Here is a 23582-nt window from a genome sequence, read left to right as displayed (position 1 = left end):
CACTCATCTTTCAGATAGTTCTGACAGGGGGCCAGCCAAGGCACTTTGGCTTCATTAATCTGGACTGGATTTGAACACATGCCACAGAAATGGAAGGCAATTTGTTCATTGATTTCATCATCTAATTGCTAATCTGTGAACAAACTAGATGCAAAATATTTGTTTTCTCAATGTCACTCATGCTTGATGGCTTCCTTTTTTCTCAAAGCTTCACATTACCACCAACATCAGAGGCACTCAGGGAGTTATGTATTGCCTGACAAGAGGGCTGAGCATATATATTCATTGAATATATGTATGGCTGATATCAATATGCTTTGGACTCGAGGAGATTTAGGCTTCAGCTGATAAGTGATTAGTAAAATTTGTGACAGTGCGAGGCAAAGGCTACTTTCAAAATGAGAGAATCTAACCATCTCTGCTTGATAGTCCATAGCATTACCATCACTGACTGCCCCACTATCAATACCCTGGGGCTTACTATTGACCAAAAACTTACATGGATCTTCCAATGAATACTATAGCTACAGGACAGGTCATAGGCTGCTCATTCAGTGGTAAGTAACTCACTTGCTGAATCCTCAAAATCTGCAAGGGATAACCCAACAACACTCTCCACTTGCCTAGATGGATATAGCTCCAATAACATTGAGGAAGCTCAACACCATCCAGGACAAAACAATCCACAGATCAGAAATGCATGCACTCAAGATATCTATCACCAAGGATGATATGGGCAAGGGCAATAGGTGCATGGAAATACCAGCACTTGTAAGTTCCCCACCGAGCTGCACAGCACTTAGAACAATATTGTCCTTTCTCACAGTTCTTGCATCAAAACCGTGAAACACTCTTCCAAACAGCACCATGGGAATACCCACTACAGCAGTTCAAGTAGGCAACATGCTGCCACCTTCTTAAGGGCAATTGGTGATGAGTGGCTGGCCTAGGCAACCGTGCCAACATTCCCTGAAAGAATAAACAAGAAACAAGTTCAGCAATGCCTTATTTCTTGGACTGGTAATGTACTCCTGATCATATATGTACATCTGACTTAGGAGCTGAAATAGATGATTTAGCTCCCTTCAGTGTGCTTGATCATCTGAGAAAATCATGCCTGATCTCACTGTAATGTCAACTCCACATTCTTGCCTCCTTGATGGTCTTTGACTCTCTTGCTGGTCAAGAAGCTATGTAACTCTCCTGAAAAATATCTAATGGCTGTCAATGACACTTTAGAAATTCTGCTTGCATGCTCTTTGAGGTGTAAAACACTCCAGAACCTTCTTTGTCAGATCTCAAGGGCAGTTGGTAGTGTGCCACAGATACCACGATGGCTAGCAACACCCACAATGCATAAAGAAATACAACAACAAAATTAAAGAGTAACAAAGAAATACAGATGCTGAAAATCTGAAGCAAAAACAGAAATTGCTGGAGAAACTCACCAGCACTGGCAGCATCGGTGGAGAGAGAAACAGAGTTAATGTGTCCAGTCCAGTGACCCTTCTTCAGAAATTAAAGCATTTGGAGATTGTGTGGGAAGTGATGTCAAAGGTGACCTTGATGTTATGAAATGGAGGATCAGAGTTGAGGGACAATGCAGTCTTCTGCTGATAAGAGCATAAGCTCCTATTTTGAAGTTCTTCTGTAAGGCATAGGTCAATGATAATGCCAGAAAGATGTAGGAAAATGACCATTTTCCTGCATGATACATACCAGGCTTTATTGCACAGTCAGTTATGAAAGAAATCTGTTTGCATAATTGCACAAGGACTGAGAAAATTGGATCAGGAACAGGTTATTAAATCTCTGAAACCTCACCATTTAATAATACCAAGTCCGATCTTTTTCAGGTATGCCTTCCTTTATGAAAGTGCAAGTGATTTCCTCTCAGTTCACAGAAGTGGGAGACACTAAATGAATGAAGGTGCAGCTGTGATTTGCTACAGTATAGGCATCTTTTCACTCTTTCCCTTCCTTTTATTTATTCAAGAGGTCTGGGCATCATTGGCCAGGCTGACATTTATTGCCAATCTGTAACTGTGCTTGAGAAAGTGATGAGATACCTTTTTGAACCACTGTAGACCATGTAGTGTAGAAAAACCCACAATGCTGCTAGGCAGGGTGTTCCAGGCTTTTAACCCAGTGATACTGAAGGAAAGACAATGCATTCTGTAGTCGGGATGGAAACTGGCTTGTAGGTGGTGGCATTCCCTTACATCAGCTGTCCTCTTAAATCTAAGTGGAAGAGGTCTTGGTTTGGAAGATACCATTTAAGAAGCCTTGATGAATACATCGTGTAGATAGTACACACTGCCACGATGTATCAAAGGTGCAGTGAGCAAATGGGGTACCAATCAAATGGGTTGCTTTGTCCTGTTCAGAGCTAGGTGTCCTGAGTGTCTTTGGAGCTCGCTATAGGTATTAAAGTCATGGGCCTTACCCGATACTTTTAGCACCTGAGCAATGAGGAAATTAGCATGACTGTTGATCAAAACGAAAGGTATAACAAAACAACAGGCAGACGCTCTACTGCACCACTGCAATATACGATTGTTTCATTCCAAGAACGCACTCAGTTGCTCAGGCGAATGTGAAACTTGCCTATTTATAGTCCAATACATGATTTCTGCAGCTCACTGTGAATGAAAAAGGTCGCAGCAAAATGTAAAAAAGCTGAGAGCTGTAAGAGTCTGCGATTAAGTGACAGTCCAATTGAAAATTGCACAATAGACCCTCACTGCTTTCGCTTGACAAGGGAAACAATAATCTTCAGAATATACAACCCAAAGAGCCAATTGTGGTGCCCAAGCCAATCCACTTTAGAGCTTTTTATTAGCTAAACCGACCATTTCAAAGACATTTCTCATTCCTGGGGTGTATGTCACTCCCAGTTACAAATTTCTGTAGCTCTGAGATAAAATAAATTCCTTTCATTGACTTTCAATTAACATATTTCTTGTATTCGTTTGTCTGGATACAAAATAGTTACCAATTATTTTGGCCAGGCATGCTATTTAGGAAATTAAAGACACCTGGCTTCTTCAAAAAATTACAAAGAAAGCTGTGACCTCAGCAGTGAGGACTAAATAAAAAAAAGGCTTTTATCTTCAAACCACTGATAATTCTTTAAAATAAGCCAATGCAAGAAATAAAGTTGATGTACAGCTCAGCTCTTCCAACTCAATTGAAGAGTGATGCGAACAGTTGATCATTTTAGGCTGTCCCTCAGGATGAAGGATGGCTTGCTCCCATTCAGGTGCAATGGGTTCCAGAGCTGTCTGATGCTGTCAATCTTCAGGCATTGGAACCTGATAGCACATGGCGCTCTAAAGGTTGGCTGTGGAGATCGCTCAAACGCATGTGCATTCTGCAACATCACCAGTTTCCAACAAAACAAGCCTTCTCCGCTTTGGCCTCCCATTGGTCAGGCTGCATTGTGGGGGAGGGTAGTGAGCGGGAGTGGGGCTCAATCATATCATCAGAGATACAACAAACAACACAGTCTGAAGAGATGGGCATGGGTGGGAACTTGATGGCAGGAAGCTCCATTGAAACAATGCCTAGCAAACAGAGGGAGGAAGGGCTATTGGGGTACTGGCAGGGTGGGGGGTTTGGGGATGGTGGTGGTTCAAACGTAATTGGATTGGGATGCAGGCCTGTGGAGGATGGAGGCAATCAGTGTGACAGGCCTGTGCAGTGGCTTATGGCATTCGGGCTGGAAGTCATGGAGAAACAGAAGGAGATCAGGGATCAAGGGGAGAGGAATTGGGAAGCCACGCTGTATCTTTGCACGAGTAATCTAAATACTGATCAAGATGATCAATTCATGGAACGCCGCCACACAAGGAGCCTTTTCGTTCTCCTCAGGACCACCCTTACAGCTTCCCTCCCATTCCCATCCTCATCGATTCTAATCTCCAATCAAATGCTCAATGTCTGCCTCACCATCCACCTTCCTCTGTGGCACCCTTCACCCAGAATACTGACTTTTCACCCGAGCTTCTGGTATCTTCTCAGGAAGAAGCTGGGAATGCCCAAAATATTCAACAGTTTCATCAATGTCTGGTGAGGGGAGCCAGGTTGCCTTTTGTAAAAGTGGGCCACTTGTCAGTTTTGAGACAGGTATCTCATGCAGACAGCTATCATTTTGTTTCCTCTTTCGTTTTGGTGCTACCAGCAGTTTATATTGTTACATTAATTTATCGTCAGGATGTGGGTGTCAGTGGTTGGACCAGAATTTACTGCTCTTCAGTAATTACCCTTGAGAAGATTTTGATTTTACTTTATTTGTCACATGTATTTTACAGTAAAAAAAACAGCAATAAAAGACAGTGAAACACTTCCATTTATCACCGTAAAACTGCAAGTCACCCATCAGGGATGTGCAGGCTGAGAGGAATAGTTATGGGAAATGCATGGTAACAGAAATAGGGTGGGGGCTGGGTCTTGGTGAGATGCTCTTTGGAGGCTCCATGTGGACTTGATGGGCCAAATGGCGTGCTTCCACTGTAGGGATTTTATGTTTCTATCTGCATACAACTAAACAACATACTTGGCCAACTCAGAGGAAGTTTAAGGATCAAACAAATTGCTACGGCTCTAGAGTCAACTATAAGCTAGACTGGATAAGTTTTGGCAACTTTTGTCTCCCTAAAGGGTATTTGTGAACCAAATGACAATCCAGTAGTTTCTTGGTCACCTTTATCTGAATTAGCTTTTTCTTATTCCAGATTTATTTAACTAACGGGTACAAGTACCCCAGCTGCTGGAGTAAGATTTAAACTTGACAGAGTTTAATGGCTTTGCATCATTATATCAAGCCTCGGTGTTACTAGCCTAGTTACATAACTACAATGCTATTGTGTAATGGTAATGTCATAGGATTAATAGTCCAGAACCGCAGCCTAGTGATTTGGGGATAAAAACAGAATTTGCTGGAGAAGTTGAAGGAGGGTCAGACTAACGTAGGGTCACAGGATCCAAAACATTAACTCTGCTTTCTCTTCACAGTCACTGCCAGGCCTACTGAGTTTCTCCTGCAATGCTGTTATTGGAATTGTGTGAAGTAAAATGTTGCCTGCCTACGCATCAGCCCAAATTGTGTCAGCAGTTCTTTTTCTTTTTTCATTCATGGGATGACGGCCCCACTGACTAGGCAGCATTTATTGCCCATCCCACAGGGCAGTTAAGAGTCAGCCACATTGTTGTGGGCCTGGAGTTAAATGTAGGCCAGATTAGGTAAGGATGGCAGTTTCCTTCCCTAAAGGGCATCAGTGAAACAATTGGGTTTTTCCCCAATAATTGGGAATGGATTCACAGTCATCATTAGATTGTTAATGCCAACTATTTATTGAATTCAAATTCCACCATCTGCTGTGACAGGATTTGTACCGTGGTCCCCAGAACATTATGTGGGTCTCTGGATTAACAGGCCAGCGATAACACCACTAGGCCATCGCCTCCCGCAACTAGGCATTCAGAAATGGTACTGAACATAATGCCATCTTCGGTAACTGTACCCAATTCTGGCCTCATGACAGAGGGAAGCCCATGATGAAATCACTGAGATATTTGGGCCGAGAACCTTACCCTGAAGTTGAGGTGATTGATCTCCATAATCATATCTGTCTTCCATTGTGCTAATTAAGTCTCCAACCAAGAGAGATTTTTCTCTGATTCCTACTGGCTGTAGCTTTGCTGGGGTTCCTTGCTTTGGTCAAATGCTACTCTGATGTTAAGGACAGTTACTCTCACCTTACCCTCTGGAGTTTAGCTCTTTTGAGAATGTTTAGCAAAACGTACAGAGCTGAGAGACCCTCTCAGAATCCAAACTGAGTGCTAGTGAACAGATTATTGCTGAGTAATTGTTTGACAGGATTGAAAATGCCCCCTTCCATCTACTTCTGGATGATTGAAAGGACACTCATTGGGCAGTAATTGGCTGGGTTGGACATATATGGGCAATGCTCTTCATTGCTGGTTAAATGCCAGTACCGTAATGGCACTTGTACAGACCGGCTCAGGGCTTGTTTAGTTCTTGAGCACAGATCTTTAAATATTAGGTTTAATTTCCATTTCATTTCAATAAATCCATGTTTGCCATCGCAGCTGTTACCATCCCTTCCCTTTTAGTTTTTCATGAAGTGGCTTACTTGTAAAACATTCTTGTGAAAGGCCTGTATATAAATGATCACTCACTGTTTCTCTATATGGTGGCTAACTGTATATTTCTAAATCTTTTGTGTTTCCTTTCATTGTTCCAATGTTTGTTGTCTTCAATTTCTGTGATGATTCTTGGTGCTTCTTTTCTAGCAGACAAAGAGTTGCCAGTGACAAAACATGTGTGGCTTTCAAAACGAACCCTAAAATACACTTACTTCATTCTAGCCATGTTCCACCTCAAGATTCAAAGAGTGTTTATTACTCAACTTTAAGGCAAGTCATCTCCTATAGATGCTCAGAATAAATTACTCTTTGCTTGGATTGGGGTTAGAGAGCTTGCTGTTCTGTTTGATAGAACTCACAAAACAAAATGACAAGAGCAAAATCTTGCCTCCTCGTGAAAGGCTTAGCAACAAGAAAGTTCCTTTCAATGGAATCTATTTGTAAAGTTATTAGCATAAAACTAACATCACACAGAAAACATCATTGATTTTCACATGCATGCAAAATGATACAAGGTTGTTAATTTGACTGCAGGTAGATCTTCAAGAAGGATGCACATGTAAGTTGACCTTGTCAGTGTAAATCTCCAGGCTTGTCACAGAGTGAAATGCAAGTACCCTGTTGCAATTAGTGTAATTTTTCTGTACAAGCGATACCAATAAAATCTAATTAATGCTACTATCCCAGTGCGTATGTCTGAAGCCCCTGGAAAGTAATAGCTTTGCTTTCTTTCTGTGAACAGTGTATCTGAACAGTGAAGGTTACCAATTCGATACTAACCCGATTTGACAGTCAGCAAGGAGTTATTATCTACAACAAGATTTTAATTTACTTCCACTTTCTGTTTTTAATGGATTTTCCTAAAACTTTGTTTCGGCTCTGGGAATATTCATTAATTTCCTCTGTTGATTAATTCTGTTTTTATTTTTTCCGCCACTTTCCACATATCAAACAACCTAATGGTCTAAATTATAGAAATGAGTCACAACTGTGTATTTTCTGCAGAAATGCATCTACTTGTGGTGCCATTAAAAAACAAGCATTGGTCCAAAAACATGATGAACACCCAAAATTGGGAGAAGCAAGCTAAACTGTTTGGTATCCAAAGGCTTGAAGAATTTTGGGTGATCTCCTCCTCATCCTTTCACCTAAAATAACAAACTAAGGGCAATATAAGTTTAATGATGGCCATTTCATAATGGAATACCAGATGTAGGTCTTGCTGGTAAGACTAGCATTTGTTATTCTTTGTCACAAATATCAAGGTCACCTCCCATGGTCCACTTGAACTCTTCTCTTTCCTTCCTCCATTACTCTATCTCTATTTCTATGACAGTCTTTTATGCAACTTTTACTATAAACGTACTAACTCCTACAGCTACCTTGAATACATTTCTTATCATTCTGCTTCCTCTATGGGCACTGTTTCATTTTCCCAGTTACTACAGCTCAGTGACATCTGCTCTGATGAAGCAGCTTTTCATATAACTCTTTTCCCCCCAATATATCCTGCATTTTTCTGAATGAAAATAACCTTGTTTGACAGGGATCCTGGCCATCAGTGTCCATTTCCTGGCTCCCTTCTCCTCACTGCAAGAATCAAGACAGGGTTTCCTTTGACATTTTCTTGCATCTCACTGGCCTGTGTCTTTCATGGATCATTCCACATCAGTTCTGTTACTTCCAGTATGATGTCACCACTAAGCCCATCTTCCCCTCCTCAGTTAGCAGCCTGAAGGAGCTGCTCAATTCACAATTCCATGGCCCACTCATCAATCATCCTCAAAGCTTCTTACTCTTCTGGTCTCATAGCACTTTTCCTGGCAAACAGTGAAGATGTTACACTTGCCTTTATCCCTTCTCTGTTGTCCTCTGATTAACCTTTAATATTCAACATGCAACAAGTTCAGACTGGAACCTCTGCCCCCATTACTTACTCTTTGTGTATCTTGGAGTTTTATTTTGGATGGCAGCTTCTGGTCACAGTTCTGCAATTTCCAGTCACACTTCCTTTGACCACATACTTTGTTTGTTAACTTGTCCTAATACCATTTTATTTGTCTTGCACTATCTGCCCTTTCTCCTTCATCCCTATCTTTCAAGGCTCTTTCCTTTGTCTTTTTACTCTCCTTTCTGCCTTTCCTTTCTTTCCCTCTCACTGTTGAAGTAAGGGATGCACCATCAGATCATTTAAGGCTGAGACAGGGAGGAATGTCTTCACTCAGAAGGTAGTGAATGCCTGCAATTCCCTACCTTGGAGGGCTATTGCAAGCTCAGCTCAGGAAGAAGTTGGTAGATTTCCAGATAATACTGATGTCAAGGAGTTTGGGAATAAGGCTGGAGAGTGCCATTGAAGTAGACCATCAACCATCATTGAGGAGGATATAACAGTTTCAAGAGACTGAATAATCTACTTCTGGTCAGGTATTCCTTGTTTAAAAGCTGCTTGATCACAAAGCAGTCCCATATCTGAAGACATCCACTGGCCTGAAACATTAACTCAATTTCTTTCTCCACGGTCGCTGTTGAGCAATTCCTGATATTTGAATCATAGGTTCTCTGCAGTGTGGAAGCAGGCCATTTGGCCCATCAAACCTGCACTGACCCCCCCCCCAAAAAGCATCCTACCCAGACACATCCCCAGACACACGTCCTTACCCTATCCCTGTAAACCTGCATTTCCCAAGGCTAACCCACCTAGCTTGGCTAATCCACCTAACCTGCACAAATTTGGACTGTTGGAGGAAACTGGAGCACCCGGAGGAAACTCACACAGGCACAGGGAGAACGTGCAAACTCCACACAGTAACCTGAGGGTGGAATCGAACCCAGGTCCCTATGAGGCAGTAGTGCTAACCACTGAGCCACCTTGCCACCCCAAATATTATTGAGCAACCATCGCCAGCTTCTCTGAGAAAGTGCTGATGGGTCTTTTTGAACCCTCGTTTGTGTGCTGAAGATGCTGTACAATGTTGTAGTGAGGTTCTGGGATCTTAACCCAACAATGAAGAGCACTAGATAATCTATGTCTAATTCAGAATGTTGCGTGACTCAAGAGGGACCATGGAAGGGATGCTGCGTCCTTGCACCAGTCATCCATTTTATAGGACATGGAGGTTGCTGGGTGGAGCAGCATTTATTGTGAATCTCTACTTGCCCTTGAGAGTGAGGTAGTGAGTTGATCTATTGAACTGTTGTAGTCCACTTGTGTAGGTAGACCCACAATGCTGTTAAGGAGGGTGCTCCAGGGTTTTGATCCAGCGACATTGAAAGAACAACATATTCCAGGATACCACGAGCTGCAGATACTGGAGTCTGAGACAACACAGTGTGGAGCTGGAGGAACACAGCAGGCCAGGCAGCATTAGAGGAGCAGGAAAGTCAACATTTTGGGTCAGGACCCTTCTTTAGAACTGGGGAAGGGCAAGGGAGCTGGGAAATAAACAGAGAGAGGAGGAGTGGGAGCAGGGGAAGGTAGGTGGGATGGTGATAGGTGGATGCAGGTGAGGGGTGATGGGAGTTGGTCAGTGAGAAGAGTGGGGCGGATAAGTGGGGGGGAAGAAGATGGACAGGTGTGTCAGGTTAAGGGGGCAGGAGGGAGAATGGGAGGGGGTGGGGAAAGGTAGATGGGGTGGTGATAGAAGATATTTCTTTGTCCCATTTGGATGGAAATGGGGCTTTGGGAGGAGTTGCCAAAAGAAATGTAGGCAAATTATAAGTCTGGATAGAGCATACTCCAGATAAGGAACACTGAAGTCACAGTACACTGGTAATAAAATGTGATGATATTTATTTCCATGGATGAGGTGCCAATTAGCTAGTTGCCTGTAGCATTAATGTTTGCTGTGCCTGATGCGAGCTCCCAAAAGGAAGCAATGTGATAAGAATCACTCTTCAAAGGAGTGCCATAGGATCTTTTATGCTTTCCTCTGAGGATAGTTGGAGACCTTGGTTAAACTCATCAGACTAAAGACAATACCTCCAACACTGCAGTGTTTATGCTTGGTTTTTGCATTGGGCTTCCTGAAGTGGAACCTGAACCCAGAACATTCTAATTCTGAGTCACAGCTAATAAAGGGTGTCTGGCACATTCATAAACATAATGACAGCCACCACATTAAAAGTAACTAATAATCTTGTGTTCTTCAAGACATTTTAATAATTAAAGATGTGATGTACTGCAGTAATTTTTAAAAATAATTTTATGTTTGATTCGATTATTGCGCTGTGTACCAACTCAGAACAATTATTTTACATAGGCATGATTATTGTATTTAATTTTAGTTCAATTAAGGACGACTACACTTTAATTAGTATCTACATCCAGGTACATGGCTGCATTCAATTATGTGAATCATCCACTGATATTTCCAAGTCTAGAACTCCAACATGTCAAATGGCTTCCCTTTGAGTGAAATTATTCTTATATTAATTGCAATTCTGATCTAATTCCATCTCCTAATTAATGACAATTTGAGCGCGATGAACATTAGTGGAATGTTGCTGTACTTCAATTCAAACAGATATTTAGATAACTATGCTGAAAATTATTTGATAACCGCAATGGATTTCATGAATCAGAAAAATATGCCTAATATCTTTCATTGGTTGACTAGGAGACTGAAAAGACACAAGTTTTCAGCTTCAGGCAGCGGAGTATTTTTTTCTTTGATAATGAAGCACTGTCTACGGTCTAATTCTCAGTCTGATCATTTATGCAAATTAAATTTCTTAACATCTACAAAAGTTGCAAAGCAGGTTTATTATACAATGCAGTGAATGGCTGAGTGTGTAACAACAGGTGCATTTATATAGCTTCTTAAGGTGATAAGACATCCCCATGGGCTTGAAAGGAACATTATCAAATGAAATCTGGTAATGAACCAAATAAAGAAATATGAAGACAGGAAATTGGAAGGCAAATTTTAAGAAGCATCTTAAAGTAGCAGGGAAGGCAGAGAGGTGGAGAAAGAATTTCAGAGCTAAGGAACTACACTGAGACAGTTGACAGCACAGAGAGGAGAGGCGATGGCATTATCGTTGGACTGTTAATCTGGAGACCCAGATAACGTTCTGGGGACCTGTGTTCAAATCCCATCATGGCAGATTGTGGAGTTTGAATTTATTAAATATTTAGAATTAAGAATCTAATGATGACCATGAAGCCATTGTCGATCGTCAGGAAAAGGCCAGCTGGTTCACTAATGTCCTGTAGAGAAGGAAACTGCCAATCTTACCTGGTCTGGCCTACATGTGACTCCAGATGTGCATCAATATGGTTGACTCTTAATCATACTCTGAGAAATTAGGGATGCACAATAAATGCTGCTTAGCCAGTGACACCCTCATCCCACGAATGAATAAAGAATAAAGACTATTGGTGGAGTTATTAAGATTGGGATGGATTTTGTTCAGAACTGAATGAACACAGAATGAACTGAATGAATGAATACCAATCTAATAAAATGCAACCAAGTATATTGATCAGATTTTTGGTTGATTCAAGATATATTAGATATTTTTTATTAAAATGCAATGAGGTGGTGCTTGTTTCTACACATCTATAACACAGAGTAAATTTTAAAAACTGTTTTGTTTAAATGCAGTGCAGACCAATGTAAAGTAGCTATAGTCCCAGAGGAACATAAGGTTGCTGTTTTGTTAGAGAGAGATGACTGGTAGCAGTTTAACCTGTGGGACACTACAGCTTAAGCAAGGAGTGAGGTACAGAATGTGTGACCTTTATGGTAACCCCAGTCAGTGCAGGAATTGAACACATGCTCTTGGCATCACTCTGCATTGCAAGCCAGTTGCCCAGTCAACTGAGCTACCCTTTGTGTAAGAGGCTCAAGAGTGCTGGTGGGCATGACCTACTCTCCCTGCAAGAACATCTGGGAAAACAGACAGCACCCACAATGCGAACTGAATTCACATCAGAGCAGCAGTGAAAAAACAGCATTATAACTCTCATTCTCACCATTATGCCAACACATCGGCACCTTGATCAATGTTGAGCTAAGGCCCTGCTCATTGATTGCTTAATGGTCTTAATTGCTGGCAAGTTATAGATGGAGCTTCTCTCACAGCATTTAACTGCTGAGGTGGTGAGATAGAAGGGGATTTTCTGTTGTCTGGTGACTTGGCAACTTCAGTAGACAAATCAAGTGATTCAGAGAAGACTCAAGATAAGCCTATGATGAGGACAGTCTTGACCGAGATCAATAGATTTTTCAGAATGAATGGGCACGAGTGGTATGGGGAGGAGGTTGGGGAAGTGGAGCTGGTGCAGAAGATCAGTTATAATCTTTTGGATTGCTGAAGAAGGCTCAATAGGCCATTTGGCTGATCCTGTTCAGAATTCTTGTTTTATTCACATAAAGTATTTCCAATATATGTGTAGAGGAAAACTTCAATATTACAAACTAGATATCTTTATTAACCTGAAATGTCAATACTGTTTCTCCCTCAATAGACAGCTGAGGATTTCCAGCACTTTCTGCCTCCAGAATTCAATTAGTGGATAAATCATTGTTTATTATTACAAAACTCCTTGGGATTGAATTGCCATAAAATTCCTTCTTGAGCAGGTAACATAAGGTGTAAAAGGCACTTGAATATGTAACTAGCTAGTCATCGCAAAAAATGTCCTTTCCATTTGAGGCTTCCAATGGCTACATTAATCAGCTAGCCAATTATGGGAAAAATAATTTTTCTAACATTTCTGATGTTTTTAACTCTGAAAGTCTTGAGGCAGTGGTTCAGTATTGCATTAGAACATCTTGAAAACTAAATTCTCAATCCAATTATAACTGGTCTTTCACAGCAACATAAATTACTGAGTTGGTCTGTCTCAGATAACAGGAAGAGGTGGAGGAAAGATTTATCACTGGGCACCCGTAGCTCATCACTTTATGGTTTGCAAAAGGCTGGATCTCACAATAAGCGTCAAGGAAATCTGAAGGGATTTACAAAGCCTATTGAAAGCCTGACAACAGTCCAAGCTAAAATCTCAAGCCTCTACATACAAAAATCAAATGCTGCATCTATAAACCTGGCAAACAAATACTCTACTCCAGCTTGAAAAGAAGTGCAAATCATCGGGCAGATATAATAGGCGATATTGAGGTTCCTGGGATCAATGCTTTTAATAACCATACATACTCAATAATAAGCTGTTGAAAGAATTAATACTCAAATCAAATGGCATTTTAGACAAGATGACCACCATAATTATTGAGCGATCACTCAGCAACATGGTCACTTTTTGTTCAAGCAGAAATAATTACTTTCAAAACCTGACTATTAATTTTACTATCACTTTGCTTCTGTTGCTTTTATGAATACTTCTGCTTAAGCTGCAAGTATAAATGTAGCCAATAGAGACACCTTCTCATTGTGCTCTTCAATTACTTACTTTCCTGCCTCTCTTTGTGTGATCAGCAAATTTCACAACCATACCTTCAGTCCCTTCACCCAAGTCATTTGTATAAATTGTAAAGGTTTGATGTCCTGGAACTGTTTCCTGTCACACATCACTTGTTATACCTTTCTGGCCTGATAAAGACCCATTTATGCGCACTCCTTTTCCTGCTAACTAGTTAGTCTGTTTTTTTAATTCATTCACAGGATGAGGGCTTTGCTGGTGAGGCCAGCATTTATTGCCCATCCCAGAAGGCAGCTAAAAGTCAACAATATGGCTGTGGGTCTGGAGTTACCTGTAGGCCAGATCGGGTAAGGATGGCAGTTTCCTTCCCGAAAGGGCTTTAGAGAGCCAGATGGTTTTTTTTTTCAATAATTTTCACAAGATTCATGGTCATCATTAGACACATAATTCCAGATTTTTACTCAATTCAAATTCTACCATCTGCTGTATGGTTCTCCAAAACATTTCCTGGGTCTCTGGATTAACAGTCCAGCGATAATATCACTAGGCCATCACCTTCCCAATTCTATTCGAGCTAACATTTTATCATCTACAATTTCAGATTTTATTTTCTATAATAGCTTTTCAACTGACAACTTATGAAATGCCCTCTGGAAATCTAAATACAGTACATTCACCAGTTCCCCTTTATCTACACTGTATGTTACTTCTTAAAAGAACTCTAATAATTTGGAGCAATATGATTTCCCACTCACCAAACCATTTAGATCCTATTAGGTTAATTTGATTATTTTCTGTGTCCTGCCGTATACCAGTAAATCATGTCTTTACTACTGCCTTCTCTGAGACAGCTACTAAGTGAGCTGCGATCAGAGATAATGGGAACTGCAGAGGCTGGAAAATCCAAGGTAACAAAGTGTGAAGCTGGATGAACACAGCAGGCCAAGCGGCATCCCAGGAGCACAAAAGCTGACATTTCGGACTGGAGCTCTGATGAAGGGTCTAGGCCCGAAATGTCAGCTTTTGTGCTCCTGAGGTGCTGCTTGGCCTGCTGTGTTCATTCAGCTTCACACTCTGTTAAGTAAGTTAGCTGCCCCTAGTTTCCTGTTATCTATGTCTCTCCCTTTCTGGATAATAACACATTGTCTATCTTCCAATCCAACTGAAACTTCCTCGAATCTACAGAACTTTTGAACATGAGAACTAATACATCAACTGTCACTTGTCACTTCTGTTAAGAACTTAGGATGAAGTCCGTAAGGACTCAAGCACTTGTCAGCCTGCAGATACAACAATTTACTCAGTACAGGGGGTCCCTGATTTAGAGATACCCAACTTGGCGAACTCATATACTTGATTCAACTTGACTTATTTATTCCTGTCATGTGCACCAAGGTGCAGTGAAAAATGTTGTCTTACATGCTTTATAAGCAGATTGCATTATACAAGTGCTTCAGGGTAACAGAACAGAGTGCAGGATACAATGTCACAGCTGCTGAGAAGGTGCAGAGAGAGATCAACATTAATATTTAAGAGGTTCATTCAAAAGTCTGACAACAGCAGCGAAGAAGTTGTTCTTAAATCTGTTGGTACATGTTTTCAGGCTTTCATATCTCTGCCTGATCGAAGAGGATGGGAAGAGAGCATAACAGAGGTGGGAGGGGTCTTTGATTATATTCATTGCTCTCCCAACAGTGGCAAATATAGTTAGAGTCAATGGATGGGAGGCTGGTTTGCGTGATGGGTTGGGCTATGTTCATGATTCTCTGTACTTTCTTACAGTCTTGGGAAGCGTCCTTATGGACATGACAAATTTCCTTAGCCTCCTAAGGAAGTTTTGCTTTCTTGATCATATTATCAACATGGGTGGACCCGACAAACTCAATCTCATATGTAGGTGTAATTTTAAAGATCCCATGTAAAAAAAAACTTTCCTGTACTTATGAAAGGCTCTTTTATATTGTCCTGCATTGTATTCTGACTTGTATACAAATCATTTTGTGAACAGACTGCAGAAGGGAATCCATTTTCAGCCTGGGAACTGCCTATTCCTGGTGACTGTGATTTTTACACTCCCCCTTCCAGTTCACTTCATGATATATGGCTACTTCTGTGATTTTACTATTTTGTTCTTTTATTTGCTTTTTTAAATACTCTATCAAATCGTCTCATCTGCCATCTATTTTTGCTTTTTCTTTGATGTTGAGACAAACTTTTGCTGTTAACTTGAACTGAATCTACAGTTGTCATTAATACTCCCCAAGGAAGGAATTATCATCTGGAGCAACTTGCTGTTAGTTAGAATACTAAATAAAAACTGAAAGAACCACGGACGCTGTAAATCATGTCCACCTTGGAGTACAGGTTGATAGTTCCTTCAAAGTGGAGTCACAGGTAGACAGGATAGTGAAGAAGATGTTTGGTATATTTACCTTTATTGGTCATTACATTGAGTATTGGCATTGGGAGGTCATGTTACAGCTGTAGAGGACATTAGTAAACCTGGGTTACTATCTGATCAGGAGAGATTATAGGTTTTGGTGCTGCAAAAGGCTGTAGAGGAAGGCTATGGAGGGATTTCAAAATAAGGCTTAGACCGTTGGAGAAGAGCACAAGAAATGTGCATCACTGTGTGTGTGATGATATCTGTGCGATGTGATTTACATGCTGCCATTTCTACTCAGTAAACAAGTGAAAGGTTTATTGAAGAGGTTCCTCTGTAAATTACTTTACAAGAACAACGGGGCTTCAAAGCCAAAGTGCTTTAAATCTAAACTCCACTATTGAGAGGATAACACAACAATGAACATCTCTGCTTTTCAAGAGGATAATTTCATTTTAATATAACTGAAAAGCAAAAAAAATGAAGGTCTTTAATAACAGGCTCCCTGACTGAAACTATATACCGATGGCAAAGCCGATCAATGGAACCTGTCATTCAAGTGAAAGGCAGCTGCGCTTTTCCTGGTCTTAAAAATATAACTTAAATTCACCAATTCACTAACAACTCAGACTTAAAAGCTGCATGCTGCAGTATCTTTGAATTGGGTTCTGATATTTAAATGCACCTTCAGATTATTCTGCCACTTTAGGGATTGCGGTTCAATTCATATTAATCTAATTCTTTCAAGAGCTTGGACTCAGTCATTCCTTCCAATTCTTTGAATGATACCATCTGTGCTTAAAGGCTTGAATATGTGGGATTCTTTTAAGCAATTTTCAGTGAATTGCTTTCACCCCAGCTGGCTCACAATCACACACACAGGCATACAAAAGGGAAGGTGGGCTGTAACATTCAACAGCACCCCTGAATGGTACTGTTCACCACAGAATTGCTCTGTTCACCACATCGACTGTTCATGAAGCATTGTGCAGCAATGTACTTTCAACGGAGATAAATCTCTGTTGACTCTCCTCTGATAGTGCAGGATTCAGCTCATGGTGTGCCTGATTCCAGAGCTGCTTCTTCAGTTCTATATATTTCCAGTCTTTCGGATCATCCAACTGTCAGCAGTTGTTGTCCTGTGTTTGCAAATCCTGCCTCCCTTACCCTCTCGAAATTTCAAACTTCTCTCTCCTTCTTTGAGATGCTCCATGCCCTAAGTACCATTATCTCTCAATAAATACCTCTAAAACAGACCTTTTCTTAACTCACTCACAGGATGTGGGCATGCTGGTATTTATTGCTGATTACTAATTGCCCCTTGAGAAGGTGAGTTGTCTTCTTGAATGCTGCAGTCCATGTTCTTTAGATAGGCCTACAATGCTGTTAAGGACGGAAGTCCAGGGTTTTGACCCAGCAACAGTGAAGAAACAGCGATATATTTCCAAGTCAGGATGGTGAGTGGCTTGGATGGCAATTTTCAGGAGGTGGTGTTCCCATATGTCTGTTGTCCTTATTCTTCTAGATGTCAGTGATTTCTTTTTTGGAAGGTGTTGTCAGGGGATCCTCAGTGAATTTCTGCCATGCATCTTGTCGATGATACACACTGCTGCTATTGACCATTGTCATGGGCAGAATTTTAGATTCTCAGACAGGAGGGTTTGAAGCTGCATTTACCTTGCCACTCCAACCGCAACACAATTATATGGGCAGAGGGAAGGCTTGCTTGCCCTTGTGCCAATCGACTGGCCAATGAAGAGTTACCTGCCATTTTCTTAGGCCAAGGCCAGTGATGTGCCAGAGACTCCAAGACTCAAGTCCCAGGAAGGAAAGGGGTGTCACTGTCTAATTTATTGTTATTGCCAGTCATTCATTGGCTAGCAGTTCTTGGAAAGTGGGACCTTTTCCCCAGATGGAGGCAGAAGTCTTGCCTGAAAGTAATTAATAGCTCATAGAAGCTCTACAGTGCAGATAGAAGCTATTTGGTCCATTGAGTCTGCACTGACCCGCCAAAGAGCATCCCAACCTATCCCCATAACCCTGCTTCTTAACATGATTAGTCCACCTAGCCTACACATTGCATCAATACAGAGCCACTTAGCATGGCCAATCCAGCTAACCTGCCATCTTTTGAGTGTGGGAGGAAACAAAGCAGAAACACACACAGGGAGAATGTGTAAACTCCATAGATAGTCACCTGACACTGGAATTGAACCTGGGTCTTGGTACTGTGAGACAGCAGTGCTAAGCACAGAGTCACCGTGCTGCCCTATAAATCTCAGTGGAGGTTCAATCTTTAGAAGTGGAGAAGGCACATGTTTCCATGCCCACCCAAGAGACCAGAGCCTTAGATGGAATAGCCAGCCTCATGAAGCTTTCTGTGTGAGCTTGCTGTGTGTAAATTGACCTCCATCCCTTCCCCACTACAATAATTGTTCAATTCAATAATGATGCCTCATGGACTGTTGAAGGGCAAGGTCAGCTCAGGAAAGACAATCCCTACAAATGCAGAGATAATGGGAACTGCAGATGCTGGAGAATCCGGGATAACAAAGTGTGGAGCTGGATGAACACAGCAGGCCAAGCAGCATCTTAGGAGCAGGAAGGCTGGCGTTTCGGGCCTAGACCCTTCCTAAGGTGCTGCTTGACCTGCTGTGTTCATCCAGCTCCACACTTTGTTATCTCTACAAATGCAAGTTTTTCTTCCTCAAAGTTTATCTCTTTGATCAATTCTTTTGTCCTGTTGTCACTTGATGTGTTTTTGCATCAAATTTTCTTCAATAACATTGCTGCGAAACTACTCGGGGTGTTTTATCACATTAGTGACATTCTTGATGAGAGCAAATCTAGCTAAATTCCTACCTCAATGCCTGCTATCCTCTGGTTTACATAATTGGCTACCTCTAGTTGGGTCATCCCTTAACTTTTACAGAACTGTTCCAGGATGCAGAAAACCAATAACTGGACTGCTACTTGTCTATAAATGAAGCCTGAGACTCAAATGCCTCTTATCTCAGCTACTGGAAATAATTTTTTAAAACAATCCAGACCATGCTAATATTTACAGTGGAAACCAATTTCGGATCATTAGTCAGGCTCACAGAGTGAAGCAATTGGAAGTGCTAGAAGCTACAGTGCAGCTTTTCCTCAGAAGAAGTTATGGGATAGCCAATTTCTGCTGCATCTCCGTAACAATACCCTGTCCAACTGGAAGCAGGCTGCCTGTTCTGTGAATCAGGATTGGCAGGAAACTGTTCCTGCTGCGTGTCCATGCCAGTGATGGTCTGAGCGGTCAGGACTCTCATGCTGTATAAATCATGGCCCTTTGTTCTTTGCACCCTACTTCTGATAAATGCAAGGTGAAACACTCCTTGTCAGTTTTTAGCAATGTCTTAGTTTCCATTTTGCCAATTGCAAAATCTGCTATGATCAAACTTTGTACTTGTCTCAGCTTTCTCTCACTTCCTATGCTCTGCACAATAGCACTTACAAAGTTATGAGGTCCTTTGTTCATAGAAGGAAACAATTTTGCCCATTTGCGTAGTAACCCAGCCAGTCCCATGCCCCCAGTATTCCCTCTTAGCCTTGCAAGTTCATTTTCCTTAATTGCCCCTTGAACTTTCTTTTGAATTATTTATTATCTTTATACATGTCATAATGACTTCACAATGCTGTAAGTGCCTTGGACCAGCGATCAGAGACAGAAAGAGCATGCAGGGTTAAGTAGAACTCTAGTCTGTCCCCATTTGGGTTAAAACCAGAGAGTGCTGGTCAAACTCAGTCAGTCTGGCTGAGCTCTGAAGAAGAGACACAGAATCCCTACAGTACAGAAGCAGGCCATTCAGCCCATCAAGACCACACCATCTCTCCAAGAAGAATCCTACTCACATGCATGTCATCCTGTATTTCCCATGGCTAATCCATGTAGCCCGCACATCCTTGGACACTCTGCACAATTTAGCATCCAACCCAACTAACCTGCACGTCTATGAACTGTTGGAGGAAACTGGAGAGCCCAGAGGAAACCCACCCAGACATAGAGAGAATGCACAAGCTACATACAGTCACTAATGCAGGAACCAAAACCAGGTCCCTGTGAGGCATTAGTGCCAACCACTGAGCCATCATACTGCCATTGCAGACTTGCAATGCTACCTCTATTAATCGCTGTACTGACCTGCTGAATTTTTCTAGAACTTTCTGTTTTTATTTCTGGTCATCAGCAGTACTTTTCTATTTTGATTTTGTTTCCATCCTCATTTAGAATTGGACTGAAGAGGAAAGTACAAAGCAGAGGCAGTAATGCCTCACTAGAAAGGAAAGTGAAATCGAGAGGGCAATGGAACAAATATGTAACACTTGCCAACAGAAATAGAGAAAAAAGCGCATCAATGAATGGAACATAGGAACATTCAGCTCCTCAAACCTGTTCACTATTCAACTCATCTATCCACCTTGGTCCTGTCATCCTTAATACACTTGCCTTTGAGATAATCATTTGACTTAGCTTCTCTTTTTGGGGGAAGAGAGTTAAACATTTCCAAAATGTTTTACACAAAGGTTGTTTTCTGACATTATGCTGCCTGTCTCTCATTTAAGGTTAAGGTAACCTTGTTCAGGACATCTCAACCACAGGAAGTAGTTTTTCTCTAAATACCCCTGTAATCCTTTGACATTTTCTATCCCTCAGTTAGGTCAGCCTTTAATCTTCGGTATTCAATGATATTGCATGTGTTGTGATGCCAACCAATGTTCCACAATATTGCAGGAAAGTTTGCAGGTGAAATTGATGAATAAAACAAATTGTAATTGTAGATGGTTGGGGTAGTTTGCTGCCCTGATCCTTTTACCTTGACTGGGTATAATGGTCTATTTCAGATTATAGTGAAAGACTAACAACCACCACAGAGTCTTAACAAGGAGAGGCCCTGGGCTTAAACAAAATATAGCTTATTGCATGATGGCTGTCAGGGTAAAAGTTATATTAATAAGTTAAATATGGGTGAGGTAACGTCCATCAATGATAAATGTTGGGCACTCATTGCTTTACTTCGAAGCAGTGAATAAACTTAAAAATTACTTGAAGAAACCAAAGAATTTTGATGACAGATAATGGGATTATCTCATTCCGGTGTCTCTTTAACTAAAACTTGACATTCTATCTCTGACTCCCCCCTTCCCTTCCTGGACATTTCTATTTACATTTCTGGGGATAGACTGGCCACTAATATCCATTACAAACCCACTGACTCCCACCGCTACCTGGACTATACATCCTCACACCCCACTTCCTGTAAAGATTACATCCCGTTCTCTCCGTTCATCTGTCTCCATTATATATTTTCAGAAGAGGCCAACTTCGACAAGGGAGCCTCTGAAATGTCCACATTCTTCCTCAACTGAGGATTCCCCAATTCCATGGTTGACAGGGCCCACAATCGGGTCCAACCCATCTCCCGCATTTCTGCCCTCACCCCTTCTCTTCCCTCCCGCAACAGCGATACGGTCCCCCTTATCCTCACCTACCATCCCAACAGCATCCACATGCAGAAGATTGTCAGACGCTATTTCCGCCACCTCCAGCAAGATGCCACCTCCAGACACATATTCCCCTCCCCTCCCTTGTCCACCTTCTGCAGGGACTGTTCCCTCTGGGACACCCTGGTCCAAACCTCCTTCACCCACAACACCTCCCCACAGCCCTATTGCACTTTCCCCTGTAACCGGCGAAGGTGCAAGGGCTGCCCATTTGCCTCCTCCCTCTCCAGTATCTAAGGCCCCAAACATACCTTCCAGGTGAATGAACACTTCACCTGCACTTCCAAGAATCTAATCTACTGCATTTGCTGCTCACAACGTGGCCTCCTCTACATTGGGGAAATGAAGTGCAGACTTGGCAACCACCTTGCAGAACATCTACTTCCTGCTCGCAAGAAAGACCCTGAACTACCCATTCCCTGCCACTTCAATGCGCCACCTTGCTCCCTGGCCAATATCTCTGTCTCCGGCTTGCTACAGTATTCCAGTGAAGCCCAGCGCAAGCTGGAGGAACAACACCTTATTTTCCGCTTGGGGACCCTACAGCCCTCCGGATTCAATATTGACTTCAAAAATTTTAGGGCCTAAACTCCCTCATGTCCCAGTCCCCCACCCCACACTCCAGGCCTTGTTACCACATAGCCTGCCACTATACACCCCCTGTTGTTAGTCACGAACACTCCCCATTAACAACTACTCATCCTCCCAGCCTGATCATGAGCAACTCCTTTGTCTGTCCAACTGCCTTTCTCTCTCTTTGGGCTCTATCCTATTGTTTACTCCCTATCCCACCCACCTCCCTATTTTCTGCATTTAAACTGACATTTTCCCAGCCACCATCAGTTCTGAGGAAGGGTCACTGTACAGAAACGTTAACTCTGCTTTCTCCTCCACTAATGCCGCCAGACCTGCTGAGCTTTTCCAGCAACTTTGTTTTTGTTGTTGTTGTTGAGTTGACATTCAGAGAGATGGGATAAAGAGATAGTGGATAAACCCTCAGCAGAGAGATTTTTTTTTAGCCACATTGAAGTTGTAACTGATGTGTGGTTTATTTATAACTGGCAAAAATCACATTGTGTGGAAACAGGGATTCTGATGATGGATCAAATATCAAAATACAAGTTTGCCTTTAATTTTCTCTCCAAAGGCAGAAACAGACAGTAAAACGAAGAAAAAAATATTCTTCATACCACCTGAAGATAAATGAATTCCTGCTGAAGATGCAGGACTCAGCACTACAATGGGTTCCAGGCAGCCACAATGTCTTTTGAATGCTTCACATCACCACCACAGTCTACAGGAACATCACATCCAGAATGGCCGTGAACAGTGTCTCACTTCTAGTTTTCATTTTTATGTGTGCTGGGCTTGACATTGATCCTATGCTGACTAATAAAAGCTTTAGTGTTCAATGCATGATTGTTTAATTCTCTGCCTCATCTATTGTCCTTTTCTAATCTTGACTATCCTAACTATCTATACTGCACAAAGAATGACGTAAATGAGAAAAGACCTATAAAACAATCCATGTCTCTAGTTCCCTGAATACTTTTGAAACCATTTGCAATTACTGTCCTTTATCTTTTTGGTTCAATACATCATTTTCCCCTGTATTGTGGGTCTGCCGTAACATAGAATGCAATTGCCTACACATTGTGATAACCTCTTCACACTTACAAACTATAATGATCACATTTTGATATTGCTTATATGGCGAGATCTTTTGTCTATCACATGTGGAAGGCCTTGAGTTCATCACCCTAACCTTGGCTTTAGTCTTCAAAAATAAGGTTGCAGTTTTGTTTTTCAGTCTTTTTTTTTAATTTAGCTTGTGCCACAATATGGTTCATGGGAGCCAAAAACTCTGTGGTTTCTTGTCTCGAGTGTGAGCCTTGGCAGATTGTGAGGAGATTGCAGTTGAGTCTCATCCTATTCTCTCACCCACTTAATCATGATCAAGATTGGGAACACTGCGTAGCCCAGAGATACTGAAAGCAACACAATGAATGGAAACAATGAAACCAGCTCTATACGGGGATTGAAGTGTATTTCAGTTTGCAAATAGAATGTTTACACTTTACACCACGTGGGTTACTACTTAAAACC

General features: G+C 41.6%; 1 protein-coding gene across 3 annotated transcripts in view; it reads right to left on the bottom strand.

Annotated features, from left to right (window-relative positions):
* LOC125451651 (receptor-type tyrosine-protein phosphatase mu-like) overlaps window positions 1–23582 on the bottom strand; it is an 820886-nt gene that overhangs the window by 197181 nt on the left and 600123 nt on the right. The gene's annotated exons all lie outside the window — the stretch shown is intronic.

This window comes from Stegostoma tigrinum, chromosome 5, assembly GCF_030684315.1.
Source record: "Stegostoma tigrinum isolate sSteTig4 chromosome 5, sSteTig4.hap1, whole genome shotgun sequence".
Taxonomy (NCBI): domain Eukaryota; kingdom Metazoa; phylum Chordata; class Chondrichthyes; order Orectolobiformes; family Stegostomatidae; genus Stegostoma; species Stegostoma tigrinum.
Note: the sequence above shows the minus strand (reverse complement) of the source record. Positions and strands in the feature narration are given on the sequence as shown.